This window comes from Protopterus annectens, chromosome 2.part1, assembly GCF_019279795.1.
Source record: "Protopterus annectens isolate FY-2018-M chromosome 2.part1, PAN1.0, whole genome shotgun sequence".
Classification (NCBI taxonomy): domain Eukaryota; kingdom Metazoa; phylum Chordata; order Ceratodontiformes; family Protopteridae; genus Protopterus; species Protopterus annectens.
Genome location: NC_056729.1, coordinates 353,191,266 through 353,211,407, shown reverse-complemented (window position 1 = coordinate 353,211,407; position 20,142 = coordinate 353,191,266). Strand labels below are relative to the sequence as shown.

The 20,142-nt window shown below is 46.6% G+C and overlaps 1 protein-coding gene across 1 annotated transcript in view; it reads left to right on the top strand.

Moving 5' to 3' along the window:
* HASPIN (histone H3 associated protein kinase) overlaps positions 1 to 20,142 on the top strand; it is a 1,280,677-nt gene that overhangs the window by 1,196,627 nt on the left and 63,908 nt on the right. The gene's annotated exons all lie outside the window — the stretch shown is intronic.

Sequence of the window (20,142 nt, the reverse complement as noted above, 5' to 3'; positions counted from 1 at the left end):
AAATGTAGATGTCTGATAGGCATGCATCTGCAGTCCTTACAAATGGGTTGTCCTGTCGTCAGGCAGCCCTTCGGTCGGCCGGATTCCAAAGTCTGGGTCTGGCCTCGGCTGGTGTCGCACTTCACGCGAAGTCATAGCTGCAGTTCTTCGGGTATAAAGGCATCAGCCGACGCCATTTTCCTCAGTGTTTCTTGCCCCAGATGCCAGGTGCCCTCTAGGAAGGCTAAATTTGGATAAATGCAAATGGTTCCAAATAGTAGAGAGCAAACAAAAAATAAGCATGTATGTACATATATACAAACAAATACACCATAATAGATTCCCCCAGCTAGCTACAAGATGGGCAAATACCCTAGGAGTACCACAGAGGGGAAGGAGGGTGGGTAATCCTGACTGCAGATGCATGCCTATCGGGCATCTACATTTATGGTAGGTACAAAACTGTACTATGTCCTTCAAGGATGCATCTGCAGTCCTTACAAATGGGTAGAATACCATAGCCAAACTGGGGGAGGAGGAGAAATAAGATTATGGTGTAGTTAAGATCCCTTGCAAAACAGCAGTGGCAAAACCTGCTCGGGATCTGAGGTATAAAGGTAAATTATAATGCTTGGCAAATGTATGCACGGAGCTCCAAGTAGCAGCCTCTAAAATGTCTTTGGTAGCCACTCTTCATAAAAAAGCTGTGGTAGTGGCTGTAGCCCTTGTAGAGTGAGGCCTGATGTTTACTGGAGTTTTCTTCCCATGGTAGGAATAATAAAATCTAATGCAATTTCCTATCCACTTAGAGATTGTCTGTTTCGAAATTGCTTTTCCTTCCATTCCTGTTGCATATGCTACCAGTAGCTGGTCAGTTTTTCTATTGCTCTTGGTCCTGTCCAGGTAGTAACGTAATTGTCTATGTACATCCAAGGTATGCAACAGTCTTTCTCCCCTGTTCTGTGGGTTGGGGAAGAATGTAGGTAGGTGGATAGCTTGATTTAAAGATACCCTGGAGACCACCTTTGGCATAAAAGTAGGATTAGTTCTCATGGACACTCTATCTTGATGGAAGATCAGGAAGGGCTGTACTGCCATTAATGCCTGTAGCTCGGATACCCTTCTTGCTGAAGTGATTGCAAGCAGGAAAGCAGTTTTCCATGATAAGTACTGTAATTCTGCTGTTGCTGCTGGTTCGAAGGAGGTAGTGTCAACTTTTCTAGCACAAAGTTCAAGTCCCATGCTGGCAATGGTGGCTTCCTAGGTGGTTTTACGTTTTAATTCCTCACAGAAACTGCCTGAGTAGAGGATGTGAGAAGACTGGAGGATCCAAGTTGTATTCTGCTGAAATAGCTGATGCATGAATCTTAATGGAAGAATAGGACAGGCCGTTGTGGAAGAGCTCTGCCAAGTATTCCAGGGCGTTAGCTATGTTTACCAGTGCCACATTTTCTCCTTTTGCAGTACTCCAAATGAGATATCTTTTCCATTTTGCTGAATAATTTTTTTCTTGTTGAGGGTCTGCGAGCCTCCAAGATAATGTCTTTAACCCTTTGAGATAAATCTGGGTTATTTGGTCTTATGCAATGCTAAGGCAGCCAGCTGCAGTGTTTTCAGGTTTGGATGTAGGGTTTTGAAGTTGTTCTGTGTTAACAGCAGGGGTACAAGGGCAGAGGCCATATTTGTTCTCGAGACATGCTCCTCAGTAATGGGTACCAATGTTGCCTTGGCCAGTCTGGAGCTATCAGGATGATCCTTGGACGGTCTTCTTTGATCTTCAATAGCACCTTGTGCATCAAAGGAAGAGGTGGGAATGCATATGCTGTCAGGTTTTTCCAACTGAAGGATAGGGAGTCCACTTTCCAAGCAAGTGGGTGGTACGTCCTTGTGCAGAATTTTTTCAGTTGGTGGTTGTGTGGGGATGCAAATAAGTCTATTTCTGGTAGTCCCCATTTCCCTGTAATGGTTTTGAAGATGTCCGGATGCAGCGTCCATTCGTGAGCATCTGTGGTAGTTCTGCTTAGGATGTCTGCTAGTATATTTTCTTTTCCTGGCACAAAAATTGCTTGTAACTGAATGTTGAAGCTCAGGGCCACATTCCAGAGGTCCATTGCCATCCGGCATAGAGGGTATGAATGTGTGCCTCCCTGTTTGTTGATATACCACATAACTGTGGTGTTGTCCGTCCTTATCAGCAGTTGACCCTGTTGAAGAAATGGTCTGAATGCCTGAATTGCCAGTTTTACTGCCAGCATTTCCTTTTGATTTATGTGTAGGTGCAGCTGGTCTTGAGTCCATAAGCCTTGTATGCACTTGTCCAGCATGTGTGCCCCCAACCGAGGTCTGAGGCGTCTGTTGTGATGGCCTGGCTTGGCTGAGTGTTGTGGAAGGGCAGTCCCTTGTTTAATTGACAGGCCTGAGCCCACCATTGGAATTCTTTCTTCAGGCATGGAATTATTGGAATTTGGGTTTCTAGGCTGTGCTTGTGCTGAGACCATAAATTCCTTAGGTACCACTGTAACTTTCTCATATGTAGTCTGGCATTTGGAACCAATATTATGCAGGATGCCATGTAACCGAGGGCTTGCAGGACTTTTCTTGCTGTTAGCTGGTTCTGCTTTGTTAATGCCATGAAGTAGAGAGGGAGTTGCTCCTGTTTTCTACTGTCAGGAATGCCATTTGTTTTGATGTGTCCAGATCTGCACCCAAGAAGGTTATCCTTTGGGATGGTATCAGCCTTGACTTTTTTATATTGACTGTGTATCCCAGGGCTTGTAGTAGATGAATGACCCTTTCCAAATCTTTTGTTAATTTGTTTTGTTGTCCGCTTGTAACAGGCAGTCGTCCAGGTAAGGGTAAATTTGAATTCCTGAAGCCTGCAATGAGCAATTACTGATGCCAGGCATTTCGTGAATACTCTGGGCAGTAGATAAGCCAAAGGGCAATGCTGAGAATTGATAATGCTCTGATCCTGCAAGAAATCTGAGGTATCTTCTGCAATTTGGTCGTATGTGGACGTGCAGGTATGCCTCCTTGAGATCTAGAGTTACCAGCCAAGACTCCTTGCCCAGCATGGGAAGAAGCTGCTGTAAGGTCAGCATTTTGAATTTTGGAACAATGAGGTATGTGTTTAAAGCGGACAGGTCGAGAATAGGTCTCCATTGGTTTTCTTTTCTTGGTACCAGGAAGAGTCTGGAGTAAAATCCTTGCCCTTGTTCCATAGATGGTACCCTTTCTACAGCTCTCATCCTTAGTAAGTGAGTTATTTGTTCTAGAGCTTCTGTCTTCTGATTTGGAGGTAGGTTTGGCATTCCTCTCTTCCTTGGTAGAGTATGGAAGTGAAACCTGTAACCTTGGTCTATTGTCTGTAAAATCCATTTGTCTCCTGTGATGTAATGCCAATTCACTGAAAATAAGGCTAGCTTCCCGCCTAAGGGTGCTTCTAGTTGTTCCCTGGTAGGCGGTGCCAGAGCCAAGTCACTGTGATTGTCCTGTGGAAGTGGTGGTGGCTGGATCTGTGGCTGCACCTCGCTGGTTGTTATTTTGCCACTGACGTCCCCTGTAGGCACCTCTGGATTGACCCCTGCCTCTTGAGCGCCTATTCCTGCCTCTCGGAGCATTGGAGATGTCTGGAAAGGACCAATTCTTGGAAGGCCAGTTCCTGCTAAACCTTGGAGGCTGGACCTGCAAGAAATCCTTGACTGTCTGGACAGATTTTGCTTTCTCTTCCACCACCTTCAGCACCTGCTGTGCAGGGGAGCCAAACAAATTGAGCTTATCCATGGGAGCATCTAGGAGCTTTGATTTAACATGGTCTGGTAAGGACTGCTCTTTTAACCATGCATGTCTTCTGATCACTGTGCCAGTCATGGCTGATCTAAAGGAAGCCTCCAGTGCATCATAGCCGCATTTTAAGGAATGATTACTGACCTGCTGAATGTTATGTACCATTTCCTGTACAGATTTTTTATCTAATGGTTCATCAGAGGTTAGTTTTTAGTTAACTGGTCTAACATAAATTCCTGATACTGAATCATGTGGAATTGGCAGTTCAAGGCCTTAGCTGAAAGAGTAGCAGAAGTGTAAACTTTTACCCCATCTCTCTAAGGCCCTAGATTCCCTTTCAGAGGGAGGGGTTTTGGCAGAGGTAGCTGCTACAGCCTTGGGTCACTGGGAGATAGTTTCAGGATCTGCAAAAGGGGCCTTATACAAATGATAATGTGTGTCCGGAACCCTGTAGTACCTATCGGGCTTAGCCGGGGCCGGAGGTAGAGAATCAGGAGCAGTACAAGCATCATTAAATGCATCATCCACAACAGTAAGTACTGGAGGAATGGCTAAAGGCCTATGCTGTGGCAAATGCAAAAGGTTCTAAGCCTTTTCCTAGAGTCTGAAAAATCCTGGCCCTGCCATTGAAATTGTTCCCTCATAGCATGCAAGGTTTCCCCAAAAGAAAATTCCTCAGGCGGAGAGGCAGAAGGAATGGACTCTTCTGCATCAGTGTCCTCATAAGGAGAAAAGGGGCCCTCTGGAGGGTTTGAATTATCTGAATCATCAGAGGGGTCATCTGAAGAAACTGGCTCAAGGGGCTCTACTCTAGTCCTCTTCTCTGGAGGTGGGTGAGAGGCCCTGTCTGGATGTGGTTGGGATCCCGGATCAAAGAAATGAGATCCTCTGCTAGACTAAGCATTTGTGAACTAGAGCTAGGCCTGTGAGAGGGGGTCTTAGCAGGCACAGTTTTGGTAGTTTTTGCTGCTTTAGCCCTGGCAAAGGCCTTAATCGACATGGATGCAGGAGGCCTAGCAGCTCCACGTGCAGGGGTGGATATATCCAAAGGGATAGTGTCAGATAAATCCTGTGAACCTGCAAGAGCAGGTGGGATTTCAGTAGCAGATTCAGCCAAGCTAGATGAGGCCTCGGTAAGAGGTAAGTTTTCGGCCGAAGGAAGAACCGTGGACTCGGTTTCAGCCGAAACAGAGACACTCGTGGTTGGCTTAACCGCGGTTTCGGCCGAAACCGCGGACCACGAGTGTCGGTCCTTTTCCTTGCGCTTTTTAGAAATTTGCGTAGTCAGAGTATCCGACGGCATAATGTAAGCAAAAGCGGAGCCGAAAAACTCTTCAGCAAATTCCGACCGACGTCTAAGCGTCCGTCGGTTGAAAGAAGCACAGGCTAGACAAGCTGCTACGTCGTGGTCTGGGCCTAAGCAAGGTAAGCAGTAAGAGTGGAAATCTTTATGAGGTATTTGTTTCCCACAAGTTAAACAGTTATTCACTTTTTCTGACATCGGCTGAGGCAAGAAAGAGTCCCCAACGGGGTACTTAGCTCTTTAGAAGTCTTCGGTAGTAGTAATCTCTGGTTCTGACCGACCGGCACTTGCGAACAGCTTCTGCTTCGGGAGCCACGCGGCAAGAAAGACTAAGGAAAATGGCGTCGGCTGATGCCTTTATACCCGAAGAACTGCAGCTATGACGTCGGGTGAAGTGCGACACCAGCCGAGGCCAGACCCAGACTTTGGAATCCGGCCGACTGAAGGGCTGCCTGACGACAGGACAACCCATTTGTAAGGACTGCAGATGCATCCTTGAAGGACATCAGGAAAGCCCACAATCTAAAAAGAGGGTTAGGGAGTTCCTTGACCTCCCAAAATGCAAACCTTTAGCTATTCCTCCTGTATTGGAGGTAGTAGAGGTGTTTTTTTAGATTCTCTACCACCAACCCTTTGAAAACCAGACTGGTTTTACAAGGTGCTGGACTTACATAAATACCTCTTCGAAAAACCCTCTGCTGATCCAAAGGGTGTCACTCCAGGTCTCAAGGGAGAAAGAACCGGCTCTTCAAAAAACTCTTTACCTGCTGACAAAGAAAGCAGGGCCCTTGATTTGTTTGGTAAAAAAAAGTTACCCTAACCATGACCTTTAACTACCAGTTTCATATAATAAAATACCAACAAAGTATTTTAGATCAAATGAAGCAAAAGGTATTTTCCCTGGAGGACAAGAACATTTCCAAGGAATTGTTGGACCTTTGCCATGCCAGCTCCCAGGTGGCTAGACACTCATTGCGCTGCAGCTATGAAGCTATGGAGGCCTCTAGCTGAGTTGCTGTAGCTGGTTCTGTCATTAGAAGGCATACTTGGCTCAGGTAGCCGACCCTGCCAGACCATGTCAAATCCTTATTTCTAGATGCACTCCTGGGTAAGGACTTCCTCTTTGGGCCAAATTCTGAGGCTGTGCTCAAAAAGATGAAAGATAAAGCAAAATCTATGCAAAGTGTAAAGAACGTCCTCCAAGTTCAGCCTCTTGGCTGTAGCAGGAATTTTTCTGCTAAACACTGTTCCTTTCCCTCAGTCAAAAAGCAGCCAAAGGAAATCCTGGAGGGAAAGGCCTCAAAGGCAGCATCAATCACAAAGGCCCAGGCAGTGGTCCTCAGAAACCCCTAAGTAGGCGAGTTCTAGACCCCCGGGCCCTGGCAGAGAGCAGCAATGACTCTTCCTTTCCCCTACCTGCCCCCCCACCCTCTCCAGAAAAGATAGGAGGAAGGCTATCCCTGTTCAAAGAAAATTGGTCCCCCATGACTTCAGACAATTGAGTTCTGAAAGATATCTCAAATGACTACAGGCTCACTTTCAAAGAGCCATTAAGATACTCAGGTTACCCGGATATTCTACAAAATCAAAGAGCAGAAGAGGCCCTTTCTCAGATTCACAACTTATGCTCACAGGGCTCAGTTGAACCTGTACCAGAGCACCAAATAGGGAAGGGGTTCTATTCCAGGCTGTTCCTGGTTGCCAGAAAGGAATGCTCTTGATGCCCTATTCTAGACCTGCACACTCTCAATCAGTCCTTGCTGGTACCAAAATTCAAGATGCTGACTCTTCAAAAACATCTTCCCATGGTAACCCTACGGCCTTGATGGTCACCTTAGATCTAAACGATGCTTACTTGCACGGTCTTATAGAGGAGTCTTGCAAAAGGTTTCTTCATTTCAGAGCCAGGTACCAGTCACTTTCAGTTCTCTCCAATGCCCTTTGACTTGTCTACTGCTCCCAGGTTCTTTACAAAGTGTTTAGCTCCTGTGATCGCCTTCTGCAGAACAAGAGGGATCCAGATTTACCCCTATCTAGCCAACTGCCTCATTCAAGCCATGAGTTGATCAAAGCTTCTCAAGGACCTGGCCTTCACTCAGTATCTCATCTCCTTGAGGGTTCACCATAAATATTCTCAAATCCAGCACAGGCCCATCTACCAGGATAGTTTTCTTGGAGGCTGTTCTGGATTCCTCCCTTCAAAAGCCCTTCTACCTTCCAGAAAAAGTCTCCTTCCTGACTCATTACTCCCAAAACATTATGCAAAAACAATGCCTCTCAGCCAGGGAATTCCTTAGAGCATTAGGCTACATGGCATCTTGTTATCCTCATGATCCCGCTGGCTAGGCTACACATGAAGAAGCTCCAGTAGTACCTCAAGAATCTGTGGTGCCAGCACTGACGATCCCTGGAGACAGAAATTCGGCTGATCCCTTGCCTTTAGGAGGAATTTGCATGGTGGATACTGGCATGTACCCAGAACCTGGGTCCTTCCTCCAGGTTCACGCCTCAGGGCCAAACTTTAACCACAGATGTTTCAGAGACAGTCTGAGGAGTTCATTTCCACACCTTCAGTCTCAAGGCAGATGGGAAATTCAGTTGAGAGACAAGCGTATAAATTGGAAAGAACTGATGGCAGTTCAAAAGGATCTAGTAGCTTTCAGTGAACAGTGTAAACCAAGGCTTCTGCTAGTCAAAACAGACAACACCACAGTTGTGTGTTACATAAACAAGGAGGCACTCATTCTTACCCTCTGTCAGCTAGTTATGCAGGTCTGTGAGACAGCTCACTCTCTGGGGTTGCGCCTCATGGCACAGTACCTTTCAAGTACTGAAAAGACACTGGCAGATCTTCTCAGCAGGAACTTAATCGATCCATGAGTGGCACCTGCATCGTGAAACATTTCTTAGCATAGTACAGAAATCCCCACAGATAGACCTCTTTGCCACCAAAGAAGATGCTCAACTTCTGTTCCAGGAGCAAACTTGAAGATAGTCTGTTTAGAAATTGGCACAGTGGTGCAGCAGTTAGCATTGTCACCTCACAGTACGAGTTCTTTGGTTTGATTCTCGGCTGGGGTGCCTTCTGTGTGGAGTCTGCATGTCCTCCCTGCATTTGTGTTGGTTTCCTCCAGGTGCTCTAGGTTCCTCCCACATTCCAAAGACATGTGCCTGGAGTATTTTGCCCTGGGCCTCCAGTGAAAATGGTCTCTATCCCAGTTGGACTTTCCCAGTAAACAAATGTTAAAATAAAATAAAAACTACCCACACCCTGGAGGACAGATGCTTGCTCTTTCCTTTGGAGCCACCTTTTCATTGGAGTCCCCCCCCCCCCGCCTCTTCTTCCGCAGGTTCCCCTAAAAATCAGGGAAGAAGGCCCAAGGGTCATTCTTATAGCCCCAGACTGGCTGAGGCAACACTGGTATCCTCTGATGCTAAGTTTAACCAACAAAAATCTATGGCAGTTACCTCAGAGAGTGGACCTTCTGACTCATGACAAGGGGAAGTATGTGCATCCAAACCTACAGACTCTCACTTTCAGACTGGATAATGTCCCAACATCGTCCAAAGAGCATATCCTAAGCAGGCAAGTTCAATACATTCTCAGGGAGGCTAGAAGGCCTACTACTAGGAAATCATACTCGACCAAGTGGAAAAGATTCTCCATATGGTTTCAGCTGTAAGGCCTCAATCCTAACTCATCCAATGTCTCTACCATTTTAGATTACCTGGCTTCCCTGGTTGACAGAGACCTATCCTTTTCTTCCTTCAAAATTCATGCCTCTGCCATTTCAGCCCACATAGGTTCTTCGTCCTATCCTTTCCCACCTGCTGATGAAACAATTACTTAGGGGAGTAATTCACATCATACATCCCAGGAGACAACCCACAGCTCCATGGGACCTCAGTTTTGTTCTGGAAAAATTGACACTGCCCCCCTTTGAACTGGCAGCTTCTGCTGAATTAAAACTTGGAAGACTGCCCTTTTACTGGTATCACCTCAGCTATCACCAAACCAAGAAGAAACTTTGCAATGTGGAGGGTGTGATGTGCACTTCCTGAAGGGTAGTAGGGTCTCTGAGCTGCAAACTGTCATGGCAGTGGAATAATTTCTCATATTCCACCCGGTGTATCAATCAGGACTAATCCATCCTTTATGCCCACGGTGGTCATGGACACATCCTTGAATCAAGCTATACACTTGCCCACCTTCTTCCCCAAGCCTCAGAACCAGGGGGAGTGAATCCTTCACTCCTTGGATATGCACAGACAGCTCCACTAATATCTTGACAGAACTAAATCTTTCAGAAAATCAGACCAAGTCTTTGTGTCCTTTGGCATTGGCTCTGAAGGGAGCCCAGTTTCCAAATAGACCATCTCCAAGTGGAACTCTCACTGTATTTCCTTTCGTTACATCCATCATGGTAAAAAACATCCAAAGCTGTCAGGACCCATGCTACTCGGGCCACTGCTACCTCTGATGCCTTCCTGAAAAGAGTCCCTACCTTTACCAAAACACTTCCACTTTATCAGCCTTCTACAAGTCTAGAGCAGGATTTGCCACTGCCGTCCTGCAGAGCATCCTCTGTTTCCCATAATCTTCCTTCAGCCCTCATGTCAGCTTTGGGAACAGAGGATTCCCTGCAGGATGGCAGGGCACCCTCTGTTCCCCATAATCTTCCTTCAGCTCTCATGTCAGCTTTGGGAATTATCCCCACAAGTCAGGACTGCAGCAATGAAACAAAGAACATAGTTCAGTTGTGTACATTTACCATAAATGTAGATGTTCAAATGTATTCACTGTTGCATTCTTTCCCTCCGTCCTTCCCCCTTTACCTACAGTAGTAGTCTGCTTCTCTCTTCTTCAAACCAAACCAAGAAGAAACTTCACAATGTGGAGGGTGTGATGTTCACTTCCTGAATTGTTATGCACTTAGTTCAGTTAATAAAAATTGAACTGTAAAAAAATGTATAACCGTAAAATACATGCTACAAAATATTCAAATAGAAAATAAGTAGTCCACAGTTGAGTTAAACTGGAATATCCTTTATTTTTAACTCGACTGCGGACTACTGTTTTCTATTTGAATATTTTGTAGCATGTATTTTACAGTTATTGTTTACAATTACATTTTTATTAAGCGAACTAAGTACATAACATAATTCACAAAGTGAACATCACACCCTACACACTGAAAAGTTTCTTCTTGGTTGTTTTGGACCCAGTATAGGTTGCATACTTGTTTTTTCTGAAACTTTGAGGGGTACCACAAGTTTCACTTTTTGCTTCTATCTTCTTCACTAACTAGAGGATCAACTGGGTGTTTCCCTGCACAGCCCTTTTTCTACCTTTGACCCTTGCGTATGGTTCATCCTGGGGACGCCTACCTTCTAGAGGGCAAGAAAAAACAGATGTCATAGCATCGGCTGGCTCCATTTATACCCAAGTGTATTGACTTTAGGATAAGACGTCCACCAGCTTTAGGAGAAGGGAGATTTTTACTTTAGTAGTCATGCCAGCCAAGGGCTTCCACAGCTGAAAATCCCACAAGTCAGGACTGCAACAGTGAATACGCTCGAACATCTACATTTATGGTTAGTATACACGACTGTACTTACCTTCAGGGAAGACCAACCACCTTTTTTGTCACTCATTCTGTAAATGAGACTAGAACTTAGGGTTCTTTTTCTATTTTTAAGTTTGCTACATTTTAGTTTCTTGAGTGCCATAGATCTACCAGTAATGGAGGAAACTTAAGAACTGTGTTTTGGTGATGTATTTGTACTTGTAAAATGGCTAGATATGAATTAGTTGCCTTGCATAGCATCTAAATGTGCAAAATCTCATTCCTTCAGCCAAGGTTTCACTGAAATGTTGCAGTTGGAAAGACCTTAAGGACTCTGGGAGAGAAACTGAACATGGCAGCAGTGAAAACATGCTGCTTTTCATCTTCCCTGGGTTTAAGGGAACAGCACAAGACTTCCTTGGCCAGAAATTGCTTGTTGAACTCATTACATATATTCTGTATATATGTGTATAAATACATATTTTTTGAAAGTAATACTACTTTTCCTGGTCTGGTTTTTTACTTTTTCCAGTTGGCCAAAATCGCATCAAAATAATCTGCCTTTCTGCCATGATACTTTAGTCACCCACTCCTTTGTTACTGTAGCCTGATGCATTTCTGCCACACCATTTTGCCAATTGCATTCAATCTACTTCATCAAACATTATCTATGCGATTTTCATTTTTTTGTCATTGGCTTCAAAACTGTTGACAAGGACTTTGCTGTGGGACCTCATCGTTTGTGCAGTGGGCATCTGGGAAGGATGGTTGTCAAGCACTCTGGAAGGACTTTCCACAGTTAAATTAGGTTGGTCTTCAAACAAGTTATTCCTCGGGTTCTGTCATGACACTGGAATGGGTGGAATTCTGCCTTTGGCACCCTCTGGTTATGGCAACTAACTTCACACTGTCCTACCCGTAGCTCACTGCTGCTATCTCCAGATCCTGTTGCCAACATATAGACAGCATAATCTCCTGAACAGCTCAGCTGTCATTTATTTCTAGGAGCATTTTACTAACTTCTGCAGCACTTTTAACTGCTTTTTATCCTCTCTTCTTTCACCTTGGAACACACCTCCCATACCCCTCTCTACCCAGTCAGTTCTTAGGCGGTTAGCCCACTTGCTTCCATCTTTGATTCCCTTTCCTTGCTGTATAGGTCAGCATCTGTTAATGAGTTTTTTTTTCCCCTTTGATTCTGTCACTTGTATACACAGATAAAAAAATGAAGTGAAAAACATCACCAAGAACCAGTTTATTCCAAATGTTGAGCGTTTTCATAAGAACAATGTCAAACTTCTTCAGAACACAGTTTAAAATCTCAATTAAGCTTAAATGCAGCAATTGTCACATGACTAAAAATTCCACCCCTCAATTAATCCTTAAAACAATACATACATCTAATATAAAGTTATACATAATATAAGCACCTACACACACAAAAATCTTGTCTGTTTTTGAAATCTAGCATCAACATTCCTACTTACAAATACCCCCATATGTACAAGCCCTTAGGAAAACACAAATTCAGCTTTTAATTTAAAAATACTATTTATAGTGATGGATTCATTTAAACCAGGGGGGTACAGTGGCATTACTCCTTAGCTGCCAAATCAGTTCTTTATATTCAAGTAAAATTTCATGTGGCCCTCTCCTCTGGTCAAAACTAACTTTTTCCATACAAAAATACTTAAAAGAATGCGTGAACAAAGGCCAGATGATTTAAAAGTATGACCTGGCTTTCTGCCTGAATTAGACAATTGTCCAGGTATGGGTATATTTGAATATTTCTTTGCCTGCAAAATGCAATGACTGGAGCTAGGCACTTTGTGAATACCCTGGGCGCAGTAGATAAGCCAAAGGGCAGTGCAGAGAACTGATAGTGCATGTAGCCTGCTTTGAAGAGTAGGTATCTTCTGCTAGACTCCCTGACAGGGATGTGCAGGTATGCTTCTAAGTCTAGTGTTGCCAGTCATGCATCTTTGCCTAGCATAGCAGCTAGCAGCTGGTGAAAAGTCAGCATTTTGAATTTTGGAATCACCAGAAAGGTGTTTAGAGAAGAAAGGTCCAGGATAGAACGCCATGTATTGCCTTTTCTGGGTACCAGGAAAAGTCTGGAATAGAAACCTTGTCCCTTTTCCTCTTCTGGTACCAACTGAATAGCCCCCATGCTTAAGAGAGTGAGAAGTTGATTTTGGGCCTCTGCCCACTGATTTGGGGGTAGATTTAGCCACCCGCTTGGTGTTGGTAACATGTGGAAGTGAAATCTGTATCCTTGGGACATTATATTTAAAACCCATTTGTCCTCGGTAATGAGTTCCCAGTGTTTGGCATGCAGACCAATCTTTCTGCCTAAAGGAGCATTCAGTTGGGAAGTGCTTGGAAGTTTTAAAGGCAAGTCGTTGAGACAGTTTTCCATAGGAGGGAGTCTGACTGCTCCCAGATTTGGGTGCAGACATCCCCCACTGCTTAATCTTGTGTGTCCGCTGGGACTGAAATCTGGGGTTTCTGCTATGTCTGGGTTTGGCTTGAGAAGACCTGGAAGGGGCTGGAAAAGGACCAGTTCTTAGAGTGCCAATGCCTACTAAATCTAGGAGGCTGAACTTGCAAGAAATCTTTAACAGTTTGCATAGATTTAGCTTTATCTTCCATCTTTTCAAGAACTTCCTCAGCTTTGTTGTCAAACAGGCGGTCCTGATTTAAGGGAGCATCCAACAGTTTAGCGTTAACATGATCAGGCAGATGGCTCCTTAAGTCAAGCATGTCTTCTGAGCACAGACCCAGTAACAGCAGCCCTGCAAGAGGCCTCTAATGAATCAAATCCACATTGCAAAGTATGTTTACCAACCTGTTCAGCAGAATGCATTAAATCCTGTAATTCTTTATTTTCAGCACAGTCAGGAATCAACATCATTTTCTGTTTAAGCAACCCAATAAAATGTTGTTGATACTTTAACATATGAAACTGGCAGTTTAAAGCCCTAATGGCCAAGGTTGCAGAAGTGCAAACCTTCTTACTCCATCTATCTAGTGCCCCGGAGTCTCTATCAGAAGGGGTAGGACTTTTAGCAATAGAAGCCTTAATGCCCTTGGGGCCCTGTGAAATAGTCTCTGGATCCGCAGTAGTATTTTTAAAAAGAAACTTGTGTAAGTCAGGAACCCTGTAATATTTGTCAGGTTTTCTAGGAGCAGGAGGCAAAGAATCAGGGGCCAAACTAGATTCCGAAAAGGCATCATCAACAATGTCTAGTACAGGAGGTATAGCTAAAGGTCTTTGCTGAGGCAGGAGTAAAAAATCCCTAAGCCTCTTTTTTGAATCAGAAAAATCTTGGCTTTCCCAGTGGAAATGCTCTCTTAGAGTATGTAAGGTTTCACCAAAAGAAAAATCCTCTGGAGGGGAAGCAGAGGGAACAATGACCTCTGCATCAGAATCCTCATAAGTAGATAAGGGCAAATCCAGATCATCAGAAGAATCAGAAAAATCAGAATCCTGGTCAGAAGATTCATAAAACAACTTCAGTCCTAGGTCTCTTACAAAGGGGAGGTTGGCTTCCCCTGATTAAATGCAGCCTGGGCGTCAGTTTCTTAGGCATGGTTCAAGATTTAGGCCTAAATGAAGAAGGAGGCGTTTGTTTAATATGCAAGTCCGTGGGCCTGAATACATCCTCAGAAGCCAGTGCCTGCACAGCGGTTCCGGACCCATCCAAGGTAGAGACATCCGCAGGTTCCACAGTTGAAGCATCTTGCAGCATACTGCAATGACCGAATGGGTCTCAGTAGAGGCCTGCAAATCAGAAGTAGCGGGCATCAGGGGCTGCGAAAGCGCCTCACTGAGTACCGGCGAACTGGCGACTGGCTTAGGAAAAATGTCGTCGACCGCTGTGGACCTAGGCGGCATGTCTCTGTCTTTATCGTTGTGTTTTTTTCAGAATTCCGTTAGTCGGATGGCTAACAGACGACATTTCTGGATAATTAAACCGAGAACCAAAATATTTAGAGGTGAAAATATACCAACGACGGATAATGCGCTGATTAAATAAAGCACCAAACCAACAGCAAGGTACGTTGTGGTCAGGGCCCAGGCAAGGAATACAGTATGAATGAAAATCTTTGTGAGGTATTTGCTTTCCACAAGTAATGCAATTATTAACTTTGTGACATTGGTAAGGAGCAAGAAAATGTTTCTCCAACGGGGTGCTTAGCTTTAGTTGAGCAAGAAAGACTGGTGTAATGGCATCGGCTGCATGTTTTATACCCTTGACAACCTGACGTCATGGAAGAAGGGACAGCATCCGATGCAGGACCCAAGACTTTAATCAGGCCGACTGAGGGCTACTGCAAGCAGAAAACCCAAATGTAATGACTGCAACAGTGAAACATGAAGAACATCCCAACTGTCTTGAGGACTATCAGATGCCAAAAAGAAAGATGAAGTCACAGGGAGATGGAAAGATTTCCAGGATTGGAGGGAGGAGGAACCTAACAGGCAGTCATGATAGCAGTGAGAAATGTTGCTGGCTGTCTTCCCTCCTTTTTCTGAGCCTCCTTTCATTGTTTTTAAAACTCTTCCTTGCTGCTTAAACTGTTTATTGGAAAAGGGGTCTGAGAAGGAGGAAAAATATTATTTAGTCTGAAAAATGAGGATTGAAAAACATGAAGATCTGAAGTAGTTAACTTCATTTGGGGTCTGCAACCTGTGGATATCAGATCCGTCCTCAGATACGAGCCGGCAGCTTTACCTAGCTAAAAGATCCGAGCTCCTAGCTCCTCCCCTACCCATAATCCCCTGCTACACAACCCCACATCCTCAGACCTAGTTTGCCGCGGCTTGTAGCAGCTTCTAAAGATGAGCTTTTAGGCGTGGGTGAGATATTTCCAGTTTGATAAAAACCTTTTAAAATAGTTTTTTTTCTAAATTTCTTTGGTGTGTGTGTTTTGTTTAGCCCCCTTTATCGACTAATATATTTAGCGTATTTTTTCTGTGGTAAATTTACTTCAAATTTTGTTTCACTCCCTCCCCCTAGTGCGTGAGTGTGTGGTGTGATGGCTGAAGGGCCTAAAGCCATTTTTTCTAAATGCACTGAGTGTGGTCATAAGCTGTCCCCAGCCGATGGCCACACTCAGTGCATTATTTACCTGGGGGTGGCCCATTTATCCACCAGCTGCCAGGTTTGTGCGGCTTTCAACCCCCGGGCTATCAGGGATAGGAGGAACAAGCTAATCCTGGCGGGATTGTTGCCCCTGGATTCTTCTTCCTCCTCTCCCTCTAAGGCACCGGTTGCGGCTGCGGCTTCAGTGCCTTCCAATCCCCCTCCCTTGTTGGGGACTCAAACTCCCTCTGCTTCTCAGGGGGAGGGGGACTCTTCTTCCTCTTCTAAAGAAAAAAGAAGAGAGAAGGACCGGCACAAGCATAAAAGACAGGCTGAGTCTCATCCCTCAGCCCCGCCAGCGAAGGTAGCTAGTCCCGCTAAGAGGGCCTCTGGTTCTCCTCATTCTCTGCTCCATTCTCCTTGCTTTTCCCTGGAGCCGGAAGAGGAGTACCGGTCTCCCTCGAGGTCCTCGAGGCGGCCCTCCAGGCCCGCCTCTATGACCTCCTCCAGATCCACAAGAAGTTTGACCGACGCTGATTTGGACCGGATGATGCATCGTTTCCTGCAGGCTCAAGTGCAGATGGGGGTGCTCCAGCCCCCCCCCCCCCTCTGGAGCTCTGCCCCTTTCTTTACCCCGATCGCTCCTTCTCCAACCTGATTTAGGGTTTCGGAGTCTTCGGATCCATGCCGTTTCAGACCCGGGGAACCATCGGCGCCGACAGTCTTGATTACTTTGAAGCCGACTATGCCCTCGAGCATGTCGGATCCTAGCTCTCTGGGCCGAGAGCCGAGCATCGGATTCATGGGGGGAACTGTATCTTCGGCGCCGTTTAGGTCGGAGCACATTTCCCTCTCGGGTCCGACCGCTTCGGCTCTGACGCCGATCCCTGCATTGGATCCGAGGGGGCTGCTCTCGGAGCCAGGGGAGAGTGGTTCGCCCTCGGCGTTTGATGTAGTGGAGAGGGTGCTGTCGAGGACTTCCAGATCCCCGGTCCAGGCTGCAGATCCATCCGTCACCCCTGCACATTTGGGCCTGTCCTCCGTCATCCGGCCACAGGGACAGCCTGCATCGGCGCTCCAGTAGGTTCCCTTAGAGGTGAACCCTCCTCAGATAGCCCCTCCAAGGAGGTTCCTCACAAACGGAAGTGCAAAAGGAGGCACCTGGACTCCCCTGAGTCCCTCACGGAGGACACAGATGTGGAGGAAGGGGAAGGTTCTCCACGGTCACCCCCTGAGGATGTCTCCTTTGGAGACATCATGGAGATGTTACGAATCAGAGGAGGGTGGTCTGCCCAAAAACCTTCCTCGGATGAGTCTGTGTTCCTGGAGGCGTTTGATGCAGGCCCATCTACTTCTTGGGTGTCCCCCCCCGGATTTAATTACCACCAGGGCTTGGAAGGAGCCGGACACCGTTGAGCCAATCCCCAGAAGGCCAGACAAAATACTTAGTCCCCCTTCTGATAGGCTGGCATGGTCTAAAGATTCTCCAGTGGATGCCATGGTGGTGGCGGCTGCCATCAAGAAGGAACTAGCGCAGGAGAGTTCCTTGGTCCACCCTCCAGATAAGGAATCTCGGACGTTGGACCACATTGGAAAGTTGATGTTTGCTTCAGCTACCTTCTCTGTAAGGGGGATGAACTATGGTACACGTCATCAGACTCCAACGAGACTTGATTAAGGAATACGCTGGAGACACACACACACACCCCCCCCGGAGTCCATGGTGGCCGAGGACAAACGCACCTTTTCGGCTTGCATGGCCACTCTGAAATCTATTACCAACACATCTATGCGGCTACTCTCCCATGCCACGGAGGGAGCAGCTAGAGCCAACGGAGCAGGCATCACTCTGCGACACCATGCCTGGCTCCTTTGCGATTTTGCGGAACCCTTCAAAGGCGTCCTTCGCGAACGCACCCTTTGACGGTTCTACACTCTTTGGCAAGACCGTCCGCAACATGCTGGTCCAAAGTGAGAAAGACGGGAAGACGCTGTCTGCCATCAGGATCCGCTTCTCTAACCCCCAACAGTCCTTATCGAGGAACCAGAGGGAACAAAAGAAGATGTTGTTCTGGAAATCACAGCAGTCCCGTCCCGCTTCGGGCCCCTCATCCTTCAGAGGCAGAGGAGGACAAGGTGGACGCCGGCCCAGAGGCAGAGTGGGGCCGAGGAATCTCTGGTCTCGAGAACCTTTCTTGGAGAGGCCCGCGCAACAGCCCTGAGGGCTTTTACCCGACTGTCCCTCTCTGGAGGCAGTCGGGGGGCGTCTGTCGGAGCACCTCCAAACTTGGGAGTCTATTACTATGGATCGGTGGGTGCTCCAAATTATATCCAGAGGTTATTCCATTCCCTTTCTGAGTCTTCCCCCTCCTTTGAAATGCCTCCCCGATGTCCTACCCGATCAAAGGGAGGCGGCAGCTTCAGAAATTTCGAAGCTATTAGAAAAAAGAGCCATCCAGCACGTCCCCCCAGGCCAATCTGGATTGGGAAATTACTCCAGGTTATTTTTAGTGCCAAAAAAGACGGGGGACCTGAGGCCTATCCTAGAGCTCTCATCTCTAAACCTGTTCATCCCCAAAGAGAAATTCCAGATGATCACTCTGCAATCTATTCTCCCCTTCCTACGAGAGAACGACTGGATGTGCTTCATAGACCTCAAGGATGCGTACTACCACATTCTAATGGACAGACGATCCAGGAGGTTCCTCCGCTTTCGGCTGGGAGCCAGTCACTATCAGTTCAGGGCTCTTCCGTTCGGCCTCACCTCAGCCCCCAGGGTGTTCACCAAGGTCATGGCAGTGGTCACAGCCCACCTGAGACTTCAGGGCATTTGGGTCTTTCCATACCTGGACGACTGGCTCCTCACCGCCTCCACCAGGCATCAGCTCTGCTCTGCCAGGGATTATACCCTGGCTCTTACTCAGCATCTGGGTATTACTGTAAACCTTCAAAAATCGTTCCTTCATCCGGTGCAGGTTCTGGAATTTATAGGGGCCAGGATAGATACACGCCACTCCAAGGCCTTTCTAACAACAGACAGGTTGCGTAGTTTGTCTCTTCATGTTTTGGCAATTCTCCAAACCCCAGCCCCACCTGTGGAATTAGTCCTGAAAGCTCTGGGCTCCATGGCGGCAGCCATCGGTCTGTCGCCCTTTGCGCAACTGCGCATGAGAAGTGGACTCTTCAGGTCCAATGGTCACTTTTACTGCACCCCTTGAGTACCCCGATTCTCTTGAGCAGGGTTTGCAAGGACTCCCTTCTCTGGTGGCTTCACTGTCAGGAGCTGCGAGAGGGGAGACCGTTTGTCATGCCTCAGCCCCAAGCCACGTTGACCACGGACGCTTCTCGCCTTGGGTGGAGGGGGCACGCTATGGGCAGAACCGTCCAAGGCACGTGGACTCCCTCAGAGACCATTCTGCATATCAATGTTCTGGAGATGAGGGTGGTGCTTCTGGCATTGCAAGCCCTACAAGACCTTCTTCCTCCGGGAACTATTACAATTCAGACAGACAACATGGCTGTAGTCTGGTACATCAACAAAAGGGAGGAACCAGATCTTATCCCCTTTGTCGAGAGGCTATGAGAGTTTGGGAATGGGCAATCTCCACCAACCGCTTTCTGGTAGCAATGCACATTCCGGGCCAGACCAACATCCTTGCAGACAAGCTAAGTCGCTTGATCCTCACACCGTACTAGTGGTCTCTAAACCCATTAGTAGCGAAACAAATTTTCCTCAAATGGGGTCTGCCTTGCTGCGATCTTTTTGCTTCTCCGTCAAACACAAAGTGCAGCGAATTTTTCGCTCTAATTCCCCCAATAGGGGAGAGCCCCAGCGATGCTCAGGTTCATGCTTGGCCCCCCGGTCTCCTTTATGCTTATCCCCCGCTTCCGCTCATGACGAAGTTTCTGCAGAAAGCCCATCGGTTGGGGAGCAAGATAATCCTCATAGCCCCATTCTGGCCTCACCAGATCTGGTTCCCTTACCTGCGGTCTCAGTGTAGTTCCTCCTTGGATCTTTGATCCCATTCCGGATCTAATTTCTCATCCTGCGGGATTACAACCCCCAAACCTGGGCGACCTCAAGCTCATGGCTTGGTTGATCCAGTTCCGCTGATAGCAAGGACTCCCGGTATCTCGTCACCAGTGAAAGCTATTCTGGTAGCAGCACACAAACCTTCTACCAGAAATATCTACAGTAGTAAATGGAAACGTTTTTCCATCTGGGCCAAAGACAGGGGCTTAGACCCCTTTACTGTCCCTATTCCAACGATTCTTGATTTTCTGTCCCATATCTTTCATCAGGGAGCCAGTGCATCTACGGTTAAAGTACAGTTGGCAGCCATCTCTCATTTTCATGCTGGGGATGATGTAGGATCACTGGCTTCCACCAGGATTTGCAAAACATTTTTAAAAGACG